Raw genomic sequence first — 16,761 nt, 5'->3', positions numbered from 1 at the left:
ATACCACCTTGAGTATTATTCCAGGATGTATACAGGTACTAGTTATTGACTAATGGCCGTGTGGTGGCAGAGTAGAATAGCACCAACCTTTTACATATTTGGGTGTCCCCGCCGTCCTCTTGGGCTTTAAGGCGGGGCACCCAGCCAATGGGCGAGGATAGTGGGCTAATAACTTTCTTACCTCGAAACTTAACTGATTAAAAAATCTAAAAAAGTACAAAAAACCGGACCGATTACTGGCTGGTACGGAGTACTGTGGATGCCTTCTGCCCCATGACTAGATAGATGGCTAAGGGACACAGGATTTTAAAGAGAGTTGTTGACTTTAAAACCCTTTCATTTAAAATGTTAGTAGAAAGTGCGATACTGTTATGTTACGTTTCATTTTTAAGCATTTTAATTAATTTCAGATTGTATCTACTGGTCACGAGCATGAGACAGAGGATACTTTTGGACTCTATCACGAATTAGAACATGTAAGTTAACCTTTATTTTAATGTTATGTAATCTGTATGCGTATACAAATATTTCTATTATATTCTAAGTGTTGATATTATATTAATGAGGATGACATTACCGACTGAAGTCGTTTACACATGGACTATATGTACAAGTGTGAAGTATTTCGTTTTTTTTTTTTTTTTCATTGTAATAATATGAAACATATAAATTCAAATTTTTAAGAATTAAATACCCCCCCGAATGCTGGTGTGGCGAGGTTGTATCTTGCCATAGGGGAGGCCATGGTGATTGATGACTAAAACCTAACGCCCAGTGGCGAAGAGAATTAAACTAAATGGGTTCAAAATATAGTCAAATTAGAGGATAGTCGATGGCGTCCAATGGGAGAGGCCTATGTTTAGCAGTAGACGCAAGTAAGGTGATGATGATGATGATAGTCAGGCTGTTTTTTTGTTTCATTTGCGCTGCATAACCATAGTTAGCCTTTTATTTCTATGATTACGTAAATATATAGAATAACCGGTTACTTTTATATCGTAACCGATAAAATACCCGGTTATGAAAGTTGTCCGGTTATTGCATTCCCTACCAGTTACTAGTCATGGTTAACCTTAGCTTGTTGTTAAAAAAATTTATAACTACTGATTTATTTCAGGTTGAACCAACTGACCGTGACACGACTGCGACTGCAACCCCGGTATTGGTAAACAGAAATTCAGAGTGTAATAAAAGAAGGCGAGAAAGGGATTTTTGCTTTTATTGTGAAAGTTTAGTTTTAAATTTTGCAAGGCATGTTGTTAGAAACCATCCTGCGGAGACCGAAGTTCAGAGAGCTTTGTCGGCTCCTAAAAATAGTAAGCTTCGTAAAACTGTATTCGCTAATTTGCGTAAAAAGGGTAACTATATTACTAACAGTCAAAATGAATCATTCAAACCTATGAAAAAACAAAAATATTCCAAACACGAGGACTATTTACCATGTACTACGTGCTTAGGGTTTTATGCTCGAAAACAACTTTGGAAACACAAAAAAAAAATGTCAAAATTTACCTTCCAGCTCAAAAATTCAAGCCGACGCACAAAATATAAAAGTTAATCAGAAGTTGCTGACCGATGTTTTTCCACGAATGCGGGCAGACAAAATATCTTTGGAGGCAAAAAAAGATCCATTAATTTGTTCTTTTGGCTTACAATATCTCAGAACACACCGCGAAGCACATTTAAAATTATAGATTGCCAGACGATGTGTATCAAACGGCTAAAATATCTAAACTTTTGATTCTCATGGAGAGTGGAAAAGCTGACATCTACAAACGGCAATCGTTGGATGATATAGATCTCAATTTGGAAGAAGAAATATTAGGAGATAACATACAAAATGAAGACATCTTAGATTTGGCTATGGAGGAACTTGATTCTGCTGAAAAACCTTTGACAGATTCAACTACGACAGTAACACAACCCACTCCATCTTGCTCAACTACTATATGTCAGCCAAAGAAAAAGCGAATACTGGTTCCGTGGACTTCGGAACAAAAAAATGTTGTACTAAAATATTTTGCAACACATATAAAAAGAAAAACACTACCAAAACGTCATGAATGCAACAGCTTAAAGAACCAAAATCCTGATTTATTGAGTAATAAAGATTGGCTGAAAATTAAGGTGTTTGTTCAAAACACATATAGTAAGAAATAAAATATGTGTAACAATGTTCCATATTAATTAACTCTAACAAATTTTACACGTAATTACTAGCAAGTTAAATATTACGAGTAGAATGATTTATATAATCATCCCGGCCTTTTGAGAGCGGCGTTGCTCTTTTGGTCCTGAAGAAATACTCACGGAGTCTTTCTCCAGGACCAAGAAACCAATGTCAATTTCAAAACGTCGGAATAATTATTAAAGTTAATCTACTCGCGATTAAATAGACGCTCATTACTAATACTATTCTATATGTAATTTTTGTTTATATTTTTCGGGTTCCGTACTCGAAGGGTGCCTAACGGAACCCTACAGGTACACGCGCTTAAACATTGTACATATGATCGTCGTAGACAAAAGCTCTTGACTAAGGCCATTTCTTATTATTCTATTACAATGTATTTGGTATGTGAAGCCAAATATTATTCCGGAAGTCTTTAAGTACATAGCGAAGGTACGACACCTTCATTCAGTGGTTAAAGCTCTTTCTGAGCAATCGAGTGTATTAAAATAGTAAATAGAATAAATATTTTACATGGCGTCCGGTGGGAATACACCAGAAGGTGATGGATATGTGGATATGCAATTACATGCATTTCGACTGCCGTCTTATGGTACGTTTAGATAAAAACTTTGTGATAAAAAACATACCAACTATAATGTGCACCCTTTTTTCACGATTTAAAGTTGCGCCCTCGTAATTTTTATGCAAAAAGTATCTAATAGTCCGTACCGTCAATACTCGTAACTTCGCGTGCACTTGTAACTGCATTTATGGTTGTCAATACGATTCATTTAGAGTTATACGGTCAGCGTCAAAAGTAAGTGATAATTTTAGTATTGAATTTGACGTAAATCAGTACTAAAATTGTCAGTTACTTTTGACGCTGACTGTACATACCTAATCATATAATATACCCGCAGATCAGGCATATATTAATTCATCAAAATGTAGTTTCAGAAACAGAAATTGATTCACGAAATACCACTCGTAGCTCCACGCCTTCTCATATTTCTCTACCACCACCACCACCCGAGCTACTGATGTCAACAGACTCGGTTGAAAGAGCGGAAATGCAGACAACATCCTCTCAGTATGTGTGGCGAGGATCCGTCGGATCCGAAAATGTAAGATGCGTAACCATCACAATAACAAAAAGCCAATTGTTTAAAATTAAATTCGCGATAACTGTAGGTATTTGCTATGCAGCTGTATCCATGTTGTTAAATGTGTGGATTTTAATGTTAATGATACATTAATTTATTATTAGCGATCCATAAGATATTTGACCCTAAGGGAATCGAACCCACGCCATACGGCTTAAAACAAAGCACAAAGCACGCACGAATGGTGGGTTTTGTGGGGCTCGGATCCCACAGGGTCGATTCTTTTTTACTGTTTTCGTTATTTGTTTGGGTTTAACCTTTTGAACGCCAGCATACGAAATGCACACAAAGCAGAGTAAATTAAAAAAATAAAGATATCGCGGAAATGCATAGTGATTGTAATAAAATCGTGATATATTGCGAAATAACTACATCTCAACTTGGACACCTTTAGGCATCGTAGGCATCATTGACACAACAGCGAACGACGCCTTTAGGCGTTCTTGGCGGTCAAAGGGTAGTAGGGCGTCGAGTTGATGCTACCACTTAAAAATAACATTAAAGATTTCTACAGAGTGTAACAAAAAAAGTGGGCATCCGTTTAAGGGCATATTTGGTATCGTATTTATGATAATTTTTGTACGGGCCTCGTGTCGTTCCAGCAGGTACCGTCAATACAAAACCTAATTTTTTTTGGCGCCATAAAAATTTTTCTTCCAGTTTTTCCTACCCAAAATACGAATACCTTATATGCCCTTAAACAGATCCCCACTATTTCTGTTACACCCTGTATGAATAATTGAGGGGACCCCATGTTAGTAATACTGTTATTATTTTAGTTTTCAAGCAACATGCCTTGCTATTTACTTGCTAGTACTTCTTTTCTTATCAATATGAACTGCACTTGAACAATCGTTAAGAAATATACTTTTTAATTTAACCACTTTTTTATTAATATTTTTCCTTTAATTTGTTAAGTTGTGTATTCTTTTGGTATAGCTTGTGTTATATTGTAGTTTTGTAATTTAGTTTAGTAGTAGTTTTAATTTAATTTTATATGTATTGTTTTGACATGTTTATAGTAAAATAAAATAATGGTTGACACTTAAAACAACTTTTTAATACAGTTGCTCAAAAAGTGGTACTTTTTGTGGCTGCGTAGCGTGCGAGAAGCTCAATTTCTCGAACTAGTGCTTTTTACTTTTTAGTTCCAAACTATACTTTCGAAACGCAGTAATTTTATATTAGATTTTTTACTTGGAAATTATGACATTAAAAACGCTTACGAATACTAGGAGTATTTATTTAAAGTATTCATTAATATATAAATGACGAAAAAATATTAAGAATTTGCATGTTATAGCCTACTCTGTCTTAGGTATCTATGTATGAAATATTTACTTTCCTAAAAATCGTTCTTTGATTTGGCTGAATGATACAAGCATAGGTATGCCTAGAAAAAAAAAGTTCAAAAGCAAATCAGCCCGCCCTTTTGAAATAACTTCTAACATTATTTAAACACATTAACGCATATAAATATATAATTTGGTACGAGAAGTTATAAAAAAATATTGAAAATGATTGATTCAGACATTGATATGACACCACCAGACATTCGTGCTAGAGCAGCAATTGCCAATGACTGTGTTATTCCAGAAAAATCTAAAAACCAATATAATGCCGTCTATGTAAAATTTATCGAGTGGAAAACCTTACATAACGCAGTCTTTTTCAGAGACTGTTTTGATGGCCTATTTTCAAGAGCTGTCTGAAACCTATCGGCCATCAACATTATGGTCAAAATATTCTATGTTGAAAGCTGTTATAAAGTTAAAACATGACATAGATATAAAAACTTACACCAGATTGACTGCTTTCTTAAAAAGGCAAAGTGCAGGATTTCAGAGTAAAAAATCGAAGGTACTAACAGCTGAACAAATTGAGACGTTTATTAATGAAGCTCCAGATCAGCAACATCTAGCTACAAAGGTATAAACTTAAATATAAATCTAATAAAATATGTACACAATTTAAGTAAATTAACTCTAAAAATAAAGTAGGAAGTTAAAAAAAATAGAATGAAATAAACAATTGTCTTACAATATATAATAAATATGTAACTTTGTTCATAGGTTGCTCTTATATTTGGAGTCTGTGGCGCATGCAGACGCGAAGAGCTCACAAATGTATCAGTAAAAGATATAGAAACACATGGGGACATACTTCTTGTCAAAATACCAAATACAAAAAATAAAATTCCCAGGTCCTTCACTATTGACGGCCCATTTGCAGAAATAGTCAAGAAATATCAGAGTCTGCGGTCTTCTAAGGGCAAAAGTGACCGTTTCTTTCAGAATTTTCAAAGAGGAAGGTGCACTGCCCAGGTAATAGGCTTAAACAAGTTTGGGAATATGCCGAGAGATATCGCTCAGTACTTAAATTTGCCTGATGCAAATCTTTACACTGGACATGCATTTAGGAGAACCTCTGTTACATTACTTGCCGACTCAGGAGCTGACATAACAACTTTGAAGAGGCATGGAGGTTGGCGGTCAAGTAATGTAGCAGAAGGATACATAGAAAACTAACAAATACATACATAGATAACAAATTAAAAATTGGAAAACAAATTGCAAAATCAATTAATGTAAAGCCGCAAGAGCCCACAGAATTTTCTTCATCCACATTCCAATCTGGTCTTAATGTACCTGTTAATACTGAACCTCAACCAGGACCGTCACATGCTAACAACACTTTGGTTACACCCAGCCCTGTTAACCAACCAGGACCGTCACGTGCCAACAACACTTGGATTACACATAGCCCCTCTAACTTTGATCCACAGGAATTATCACAACAGCAGGAACCTGAAAATACACCATGCCTGACTAGTCAGACACTTAATTTACATGGAAGAACTCACAACATAACTATGAACTGCACTAATTGTACCATTAACTATAATTATTACTGAAAATAAAACTGAACAACATTTTTGGCCAAGAATAGTCCGAAAGAAACACTACTATATTCCATTTAATTGCTGAAGCAGACCTTGGCAATATAATGGATCGCATTTGGAACAATACCGGTAACACAGAACTGGAGCTTATACTGAAACTGAAGAACGACGACGGAGAAACGTATCTACACAGTGCCGTTAAGAACCTAAGAGGATTTAGAGCTGAAAGCATAACGGATCAACTACTTGACATGGGAGCGGATTTGGACGCGCAAGATAAAACAGGAGACACCGTTTTGTACATAGCAGTAAAACAACAGGACTACGAGCTGGGCTTATTTCAATAAAACTTTAATAAAAAAAACTTTATTTACTTTCGATTACTATTATCTAGAAAGCTGCAGTGAGGTTAATCTTGGGTCAGAAGCATCGTCCGACTGAAAAACTTAGTGCGTCAACAAGTGGAATAGTTCCTTTAATTTAGATTAATTAATTCATTTGGGAATAAACTATAAAGATAACGAACCAGGAATACTCTGTTTACGTATTACTTACAATTAAAATCATGAACCGCAGGTGGTTAATTAATTTATGTTAATGGTTGTTAATGGACATTTGCGTAGGGTTTCAGGAGGGTATAAAAGACTTTTAACTAAAAAATAAAGTATCAATTTACAAACAACTGCCTTGGGAGACACATTTTTTAACAGTTATTGTGCATAGTTTTTCTTTTATTTCTAACAGAATACGCTCGTCACAAAAGTCCTGCACCCCAACCATGAATACCAACGACTTTCTCCACTTTATGGACCAACCAAATCTACAGACTCCTATAGTAAATGAATTTAACTCTGTGATTTCGAAGCAAGGAGAAGAGCAGAAAGGATGTATTCCATTGGTGCAATTTTCGACATCAAAATCATCACTGTTATAAGAGTTTGTTTACCGAATGTCTTTGCTGAACTGCGTAACAATAATCCTAAACGCCGCATCATACTACACCATGATAATGCCAGCCCTCACACTGCTCAGAGAACAAATGACTATCTGGACGGTGAAAGGGTCGAATTACTGAACCATCCTCCGTAAAGCCCCGACTTAAGTCCCAACGATTTTTTTATATTCCCTAAAATTAAGAATCAATTGCGTGGTCAGCGTTTTCAGACCGCGGAAGAAGCAGTCGCCGCATAAAAAATGACCATTTTGGCTACCCCCAATTCAGAGTTCAAGAATGAGAAAGTGCATTAAACAGAAAGGATAATACTTTGAAAAGCAATACGAGTACTTTAATTCCATTTAAATGCATATTTTGTTCAATTCCCGAAATTTTCAGGGAAGCCTATGTAAGATACAACAAATACCATTAGTTTCAAATAAAATTTAAACAATTAAAGAATAAACTCAAAAAAAATTCTTCTCAGTCAATTTAACCGATGTTTCATTTAGTAAAATTATATTTTAAAGAAGTTGACAATATTTTAACAAACAATATATTACGCGTTACATAATTTCAATTCAGAGGACAGAAAATATTAAAATCAAAGAAGTTTGGTCCTCGGCGAGAATATACCTCTTTATTTTCTTAGGCATAATGGTGTTTAATCTGGAAATGTGATAGTTTAATTTCTCAGGGAACTTCCTTAATAAAGCTGATCTCATTCTACTTTTATGACTTGAAAATGTTAAACAAGATCTCGTTGACCTAATAGATATATCTGATCCTAATAATTTAGCACAATGCACGGTGGTCCGTGGTGGCTATCACATCTTAAAATGAAAAACTTCAGACATATACAAATCTAGCACTTGGATTTTAATATTAGTAACGTATGTAAGTATTTGAAAATCAACTGCAATTATATAATTTTAACTTTGTCAAGAATATAATAGATTAATTTTAATGACACTCAATATGTAAAACTTTAATTAAAAACATGGAATATTTGTTATCTAACAAAGTTTCTTGTTATCATTTTATCGCGGTTATGTTCCAATTGTTTTGTCATAAATGAGACCACAATACCAGAAACCTGCACCGGCACGCCTTTTGAAAATATAATAATATAAAAAATCTGAAAATAACCATGGAGTACGTCGTGGAACTTGTCGTGAGGCCCGTGGTTTAGTTACAAGGGGTTGGGGTACAATTATAAATGCGGGGATTTCGACGAAACAAATATGGCATTCATCTCATCAATCGTGGTGCTAGCACCTAACGTGGACATCTACAAGTGGGGGGCGGCCTGGACAGATCTTACGAAGCTGATCAAGGAGCAACTGCTGGAGGAGAGGTCTATCCTTCAGTTGCACCCGGGATGCCATGCGGAGGGGCACCTACTGGAGGTGCTAAGAAAACACAATATTGTCCTCTCCGCGCCTGTTAATAGGCAAATTTTAATCTGGAAAGACGCGGGGATATGGTCCTTTGAGATGATTATTAACACGAAAATTATATTAAATAACTTTGTTTAAGTTTTTTCAGGTAAGCCGAAGCATTTTCTACAAAAATGGAATAATAATAAGGTTCGTATTCCGATAAATACATTTCGTCCTTTCCCAGATGATTTAAGTATTCCCGTCAAAAGGTTGGTTTTTAATTTTGTCTGCTCATAAGAATTAACTGTCTTTCATTCTGATTCTTAGAGGATATTAAGCGAAGCAGATTTAAAATATGTCGCCGACCTTTATGGGTCAAATATAAAACACCATGAAAGCTTTAAAATATGTGTAAACAAAGAATGTTACTTTGGAAAGATCATCAAGATAGTGATGGAGATTGATTGAGAACTTATGCACCACGTAGACGTACATGTCTGAACTGCATTTTTTGTAAACAAAATTTATTTTTAAACAGAGGAATATGACCCAATTTAGTATCTTATTTTTAAGTTCGTTTAAACCCGAGGACATAATGTGGTATGGAAAGTATATCTACTCGGCCTAATCTGTGTATGAAAACGGAAATTATGTGTCGATCCAGAAAGTACCTAATAATAAGGAACCATGAGCAGAACTTTGCAAAAGTCATTGCACTCTGCATCAGTAATAATAACAGTTTGCGGTCAGAAAGTCCATAAACATCCGCGAACATGTATGCAATTATATGGATTTATTACAAATCATTTTTGTTTGTTCCAGACAGGAGCGAGCATACCCGTGAAAATTCAGCTCGATAAAAAATCACTTAAGACACTAGGTATAAAATATTTATAATTGAAAGAAAACCAGTAGGCTAAAGAGCCCTAGCTTACACATGGACTAGGGTTTTAAGTCATTACCCTATTTTTATGCTCTTTTCAATTTTTTTTATACAAAAAACTTATATTCCAAAAGTAATTTTCTTTTGGAGTTTGAGTAGCCCTTATTTAAATGCATAACTGAACTAAGCTTGAGGACATGTTTCTTCATTGCTTATTAAAATACCAATTTTCTGTGCCTGTAAGGAGTTGAGGAGTTAGAAGACGGATTTTTTATAGAAGAACCCAGTATTAAAGAACTAGAAGTTTCATACAAAGATTTGATTAAAAAAATCATAGGTGTTGTAAGTCGGCCTTTGAAAAATGATTTATTGCAAAAATATACTACTGAAGAATACGGTAAAAGTACCTATAGAGCTGATACTAGACTGCAAAAAAGTGGAGCAGTCTTGCAGATATGGTTGGCCGGTTTCTCAAATTAAAAACATGTGTAATGAAAACATTATTGGAATTATAATCCAATGTAAAAAAAGTCTTTAATGACATTCATTGCAGTCTGGATTTGATAAAGACAACAGTATTATCATTGATTCAAACTTAGTAGGAGCCGATGCTCCATTGCGGTTATTGCTTAACACATTAGATCTTCAAAGTGAACTCAGCAGACGATTTGCTTCATTCCTCAGAATTAGGATAAAAGAAAGACGATCAGTTCCTTTTAGTGTCTTGCAATATTTGCATAATAATAATAAACGTCGTCAGATGACATAAGCTGTACAACCGACAAGTGCTTAAACCGAGGGAGCGAACCTTTTATTTCTTCCGCCGGTTATTTTTGTAACAAACTACGGAGCTCCTTATCGAATAAATCGTTGAACGCGTTGTAATTTATGCGATCACATATAGAAAATACACAAAATGGTCCTGGTGTGTGTCCCATTCTGTTCTAATTAAAGATCCCCAATAACTTGAAACTGTCGTTTTATTTTAAAACACTCATTCAATTATGGAATTACGTAATAATAAAAAAACCTTAACTTATTACGTAATTTACATATCCTTAATTTTGGTCGATACTGCTGTAGGTGCTATAGAGGTGTAATATAGTGGAACTCTTAAGTTCGATGATGACCGAAACTTCTAAGTAAAACTTGCAGCGGGTACCCTGCATTTCCTATCGAACGACGCCCAGCCAGCGGTAGCGAAGAGCTGGCCCACACACCAGCAGCACACAACGTCCCGCAAATGACGACGGGACGGGAGCGACCCGCCGCAGCCGAAAGGCGGAAGCGGCCACTCATACCTTCCGCGAGGGAGGTATCGAGATCGACGTCCAGTGCAGATCGACATCCCTCTGGAACCAGAAGACCTCTCCGACCTCTACCCTCCTGCTTCTTCAACTGACCAGGGCTCCTCCCTGGAAATCCGTTAGGTACATTTTGGAGGCACTGGAATGACGTACATATGGGTTCTAACGGCACAGTGTACAATATTACGTAGTGTGTAATTGTTTAGTCAGACATAGTAATTGTAATTTTAATTTTCTGTATTTTAATTTTAATCTATTATTTTATGTATTTCTTTTTAATTTTCTTGTTTTTGACATAGTGTGTAATTTTATTGTATATTATTTTTTCTATATTTTTATTTTTAGTCGTTAACATGATTTTTTTTATTCGAATTTGTTATTATTTTTTGTCATTATTATTATCATGTAGTCTGAAATATATTTTTAGTCGTTGACATGATTTTTATTTGAATTTGTTATTATTTTTTGTGATTATTATTATCATGTAGTCTGAAATAATATTTTTGAATTCAATTGAATTAAGCCACAGAACCTTTCTTCGACCAGAAGAAAATAAATCCTACCGGAATATAAATCCAATGAAAGAGGGAAATTGCTTTCTCTATCACAAGAAAAGACCTACTTCGTGTTTTATGATCGAGCATAAAGCGCTATGAAGTCTTAAAAATTCGAAGAGAATGTTATATTGAAAATATTATTCAAATAGTAAGTGAAATCGTCACTTGTCAGAGTCTGAAAGGCAATGCAGCACGCGATCAAGGACGCGTTCGTTACTGAAAAAGGTAATTATGTCAAAATATTTTTTCTTGATTGTTTCTAATCTCCGATGTTACGATCCCCGTAACTGAAGACGGTCTCGGTTTCAATCCCGGTTTGTTTTCCTTAAAATATGATTTCAGATACGTAAGGCGATCGTGAAAGCTATGTAATTAATGTTTCTAATTATGTGACATTTTCTAAGTACGCTTTTCCTAACAGAGCGCGGTTAGTAGGCCTTATGCCTTCTGAGAGCTAGCTTTGCGAAGGGTTAAGGGTTTTCTATACCGGTTTCGATTTATATTTACAGAAAACGATGAGGTGCCTGAAAAATTAGAGCTGTTCAGTTGTTGGTGGTGCGGCATAATATAAAAGTTTTAAAACAAATAGAAAAAAACCTGCTTACGACCAACAGGGCCAGTGGTGAGTTGCTATTATTATTATTACAAACTGTTTCACCGGAAGATAAGACAAAAGAATCAACGATAAGCTGTAATACTCGTAAAATAATAACATAAAATAAGAATAATTCAAATGTCAGCCAATCACAGATTTATAACGTAACCAATAAGGATTCTCGTGCGATCTTTTTGAAATATTTTGACTTATTCCAATTCTCACCTATATATTGATAAATTATTTTTTTATTGCACATTTTTACCCTCGGTTTTCTTTTTTTTATTCATATAAAAATTGACAAGAGACTGCTGACAGAGCAGCTTTTTCTTACAAGTGTTTAACCGTGTTTTTTGTACAAATTAAAATTGAAGATTAGTCTACTGAAAGAAAAGTTTTTTCCTTGCTAGATTGAAATAAAAAAATCTTATTTTGATATTATTTTCATTTCACGGGCCTCGAAATTGGAAGTTTTGCTTGAACGATAGCATTTTTTTTTTATTGCTTACATGTATGTAAACATGTCAGGTCTCAAGTAACAATAAAATTGTATCAATACATGATACCCATATCGGGTGTGGCAATAACAGATGCTTCTTCTAAATAAATACATTTCTCTCCATATCAATTATTCCTTTTTTTATCCATGTTCCTTACTAAGATGATCACCCTTAATTTCTCTTATTAGTCTTAGTAGATTGATTCACGATATAAAAATTAGACATGACCGCTGACAGAACAGCTTTTTGTGCACAATTTTGATCAATGACAGATAAAGCAAACCCATTTCCTTTATTGTAATTATTCCAAACTACGCTTTGTATTATTCCTCAGTTTTATTTCATTTTAGTATTGAAATAATTTAATGACTGACAGAACAATCATTCCTTAGTGTACACTTTTTTAAAAATGACAAAATAAACATTTCAACAATGAATGCATTTGTATTTTTGGTCATAAAAGTTTGATTGGTGATAAAAGTGTTGTCCCTCATACTATTCCCTGATAAAACTCCCTGTGTGATATTGCCTCATTTTATTCGTATAATATCAAAAGTGAATGTTGACTGCTGACAGAACAGCTTTTTCTTGATAACAAAGACAGACAAACCCATTTCCCTTCTTGTGATAATACCCAGTCATTATTTCGTCCAAATCAAAATTAAAAATTTAACATAATGATTTTGATTTTTTTAACGTGTTTTTTTTTAATGATTAGTCTGACAAGTATAACATAATGCGATAATGCCCCATAATAATATTTATCATATCAATACTGAAAATTGACTGCTAGCAGAACAGCTTTTTAACAAGATCTCACCCGTATTGTAATAAAAACAACACCCCAGTATTTATTTTTCATGCCAAAATTGGATCTTTTGACTACTGACAAAACAACTTTTTCTTGCAGGATTTCAACAATAACAAATAAACACCAACGGGCGTAACAAGCGACGGAACTCAGGTCATCAGACCCCTAACAACAAAAAAAATACTGATTTCACTCTTAGAGAAGGCCATAACAATAAAGCCATATGTAATGAAGGGTTCAGAGTCTGAAGCGGAACCCTCGAAAGAGCCGGCATCCCAACAACAAGACCGGCAGTAGCGATAGTAGGGACTCGGAGAGCCACGAAGAGTCTATGGTACAATTCAGGATAGGGGTCAAGCAAAAAGCGGTCCATTTTAAGATGCCATTTTAGCTGCTCAAGAAGCACTGTCGGCACCACACGCAATCAGCGTCAATGGACGTCCAGATGGACCTCTCAAGCTGTTTCCAAAGTTCCACTCAGACAGTCGTCAACGACAGATGTCAACGTTCACATGGTACTCAGACAGGTATAGAATGCACCCTTTTCCAAAAGTTGGAAGATCTTTACAAAATAATGAGTAATGAGTATTATAAAAGGTATTTGTAAAAAGTGGTCTCCGATGGCAAAAACTGAGAATATTGAGCAGGTTAAGGATGAAGATAACCAAATTTGCCAAAACAAAGACTGCATCCAACCCATCTCCCTTAATTTTCTTTTCTGACCAAGTGATTGCTGACAAAACAGCTTTTTATAATGCAATTTACAGACCGAACAATCCATTTCCCCATCTCTATGTATCATTTTCCAATTTTCCTCCAATATTCAAATTTTGACCACTGACAAAATAGCTCTTTCAACACTCCCAAGTTTTTCTCAAGATAAAAGACCTGGCATTCATAATTTTGCTGCTTTGACGTTTTCAAAATCTTCTTAGATGCAGTTGCTTAATTTACTTGCGCAGATAAATTGCAGAGGGTTCACATTTAATAGTAATAGAGTAGATTCACTACTGTAGTTTAAGCAGGCAGCCGAGGCAGTAGTGTGTATTCATGACAAAATGATCAAAGATATTCAGATTCCGAAGCAATGGAAGATGGAGTTGTCTTTTCAAGACCGTTCTGATGTTCTTCTTTTTTCTTCATTATTTAACTTCTTCAGCTGGCTAGTTTTTTCGGACCTGCAGCTGTTTAACATTTCCTAGGACCCTTGGAATGAATCTGAAATGAAAGAATAAATTATTAGTAATGTATTTTCATAAAATGTCCGTGCCTGTTCTCCATTGACATATTGTCAATGCTGCTATCATTATTGTAAGTTTATAAATAACTTTAGTAAAAAAATGTTTTTACTTCACTGGCTCTGTGACCAAAAAAGTATCTTAGCCTTTAACACACAACAGGCCTCTAGTGATAAGACTGCATGTTGTTAACATCTACGCATATGTATGTAGTCACTGTGGTCTTATCAGGGGTACATGTCATCAGCATGCAGGTCATCAATAACATCTCATCTCAGTTATTATGAAAGTATTGACCAACCAAAACATTTATCAAAGCATGACCTAAGTTTAGAAAATCAGAAATGGTAGAATGTACTCTATTAGGTAGTACATCCCCCATTACACCAAAATACATTAAAATTTTCTATCTTTAACTTGCTTTGCTTATCAATAAGTTATATGTGCTTTTATGCTGGAAAGCAGATCCACATACAAGGAAAATATTAGATAAAAATAATTGCAGCACACTAGATTATTTACACATATAATTAGAAATCACTTCCAGATTAGTTTGTGTTTGATTTTATGATCATTTTGGAGGTGATGATTAAATTACACAAAGCATATTTTAAATGATCACTAGGTTCCAAAAAAATAATGATAAATGGAGTTACAAATATCCTTTTAAACAATGAAGCAGATATAATTGTATTTATAATAAAATTAAAATTTTTACTTGATCTGGTATATGATTATAGCATAAATAAATGACTTTTTTAATGTAGGAACTCCCTTATAGGTCCCCTTATTATGCTGTAAGGCTATTATTACTACAACTGCTCTGTTGTCATAATGATAAGTACTTCTTGATTCCTACGTTATAGATAAGTAATTAAATAGTTACAAACAACCACTGTTTATTATGAAGGAGTGGGACTTCCTGATACAGGTATTTCTTACCAACTAGGAAGACCCAACCTTGTTGTCATATGTATACTCAACATTTATGAAATAAATCATTTTCATTTTAATTTTTTAGGTATATTACTCCAAAATTAGACATAGACATAGAATTTTTTTATTCAACATCACATGAAATGGCAGAGTTAACAGACAGTGACATTTAATACAAATAAGCCTTAAATTCAGACTTAAAAACTAAGAAATTGAGTTGTATATATAAGGGAGAAATATAAATTAAAGTTTGTTTGTATGAATATACGCATAGTACTTACTACTTCCTCAATGCATTTTCGATTAAGTGACTTCCTCACTGTTTTACTTTTATCTGTAATCCATTATGTTCTTATTCTTACTTGCAGCAATGCCAGGCGAGTTGTCTCAAATCATCTACAAATAAAACAGAATTATTAGTATGATGCAATCCCAATAAATTAAATATGCTATAACTTAAGACAATAAGATAATAATTATTTTAAAACGGCTTTTTTTATTGTTGAATAAGGAAGATAGCAAAAAATCAGATAAGTAAGCATAGTTCAGCCATTTTGTGTATCTCGTTGCACTCATTGCGTTCAAATTTTTCAAACACTGATGATGTTGGTACACCAAAATATAGAGCTAATTTAAAAACACTTTAACACTAGCCAATACCTATGTCATTGCAATCTTAATCTGGTAAATGTTTTCCATACGGCAGAAACGAACAAAATGGAGTCGAATCGGCCGTGGCGCCGTGAATACATTTTACAACGTAGTGATTATATGCTCTTTGCATTTTACGTGCGTAATCTAACACAAAACGACAAAGAATGAAATGAATGAAATAACGATGGCGCCTCAATTAAGAGTTTCAAGGCAGGAATTTCAAACATTGCATATATAAAAAAAAGGGACGACATTTACAGCCAGTGTTGCCAGGTGGCGAAGTAAGAAATATGTGATATATAACGTCCAAAAATCGGTATAAAATTGGTAAGACAAGAAATCCTTACTTTTTAAGAATATATATTGTGTCATCAGTATCATTTTCCGTTAGCGACGTCATGCACTGCAGTGGCAGCATGGTTCCATTTTTATAGCTTGTCACTATGCCCGTCACTTTCACACGTACATACTTGTTTGAACGTGACAGGCATGGTGACAAATGATAAAGAGCCAACCATCTTAGCCCTACTGGACTACATTTAAGTAGATAAAATAATAAAGTCACACATTGTTTGCAACTGTTGCAAGGGAAGGTATTTCGTATTTCGTATGTTTCTGTTTAGCCTCGTACTTCGCAGCTGAACTAGCAGCACTTATGGTTTGACTCAGATGGGACTGGGCAAAGATGCTGAAACACGTGGTCGTTGCGACCCACAAGACAAGAGG

General features: G+C 34.7%; 2 long non-coding RNA genes across 2 annotated transcripts; one reads left to right on the top strand and one right to left on the bottom strand.

The window, feature by feature from the left end:
* The first annotated feature begins 4,254 nt into the window (after window positions 1-4,254).
* On the top strand, window positions 4,255-5,575 carry LOC133524753 (uncharacterized). The gene is made up of 2 exons (XR_009800423.1): window positions 4,255-5,265; window positions 5,409-5,575. It is a non-coding gene; the product is annotated as an uncharacterized LOC133524753 (long non-coding RNA).
* Window positions 5,576-12,820: 7,245 nt separating this feature from the next.
* Window positions 12,821-16,561, bottom strand: LOC133524752 (uncharacterized). The gene is made up of 3 exons (XR_009800422.1): window positions 16,042-16,561; window positions 15,663-15,777; window positions 12,821-14,425 (listed from the first exon to the last, which is right to left on the bottom strand). It is a non-coding gene; the product is annotated as an uncharacterized LOC133524752 (long non-coding RNA).
* Window positions 16,562-16,761: the final 200 nt, after the last annotated feature.

Source organism: Cydia pomonella, chromosome 14 (genome assembly GCF_033807575.1).
Source record: "Cydia pomonella isolate Wapato2018A chromosome 14, ilCydPomo1, whole genome shotgun sequence".
In the NCBI taxonomy this organism is placed as follows: domain Eukaryota; kingdom Metazoa; phylum Arthropoda; class Insecta; order Lepidoptera; family Tortricidae; genus Cydia; species Cydia pomonella.
This window is presented reverse-complemented; position numbering and strand designations above follow the sequence as displayed.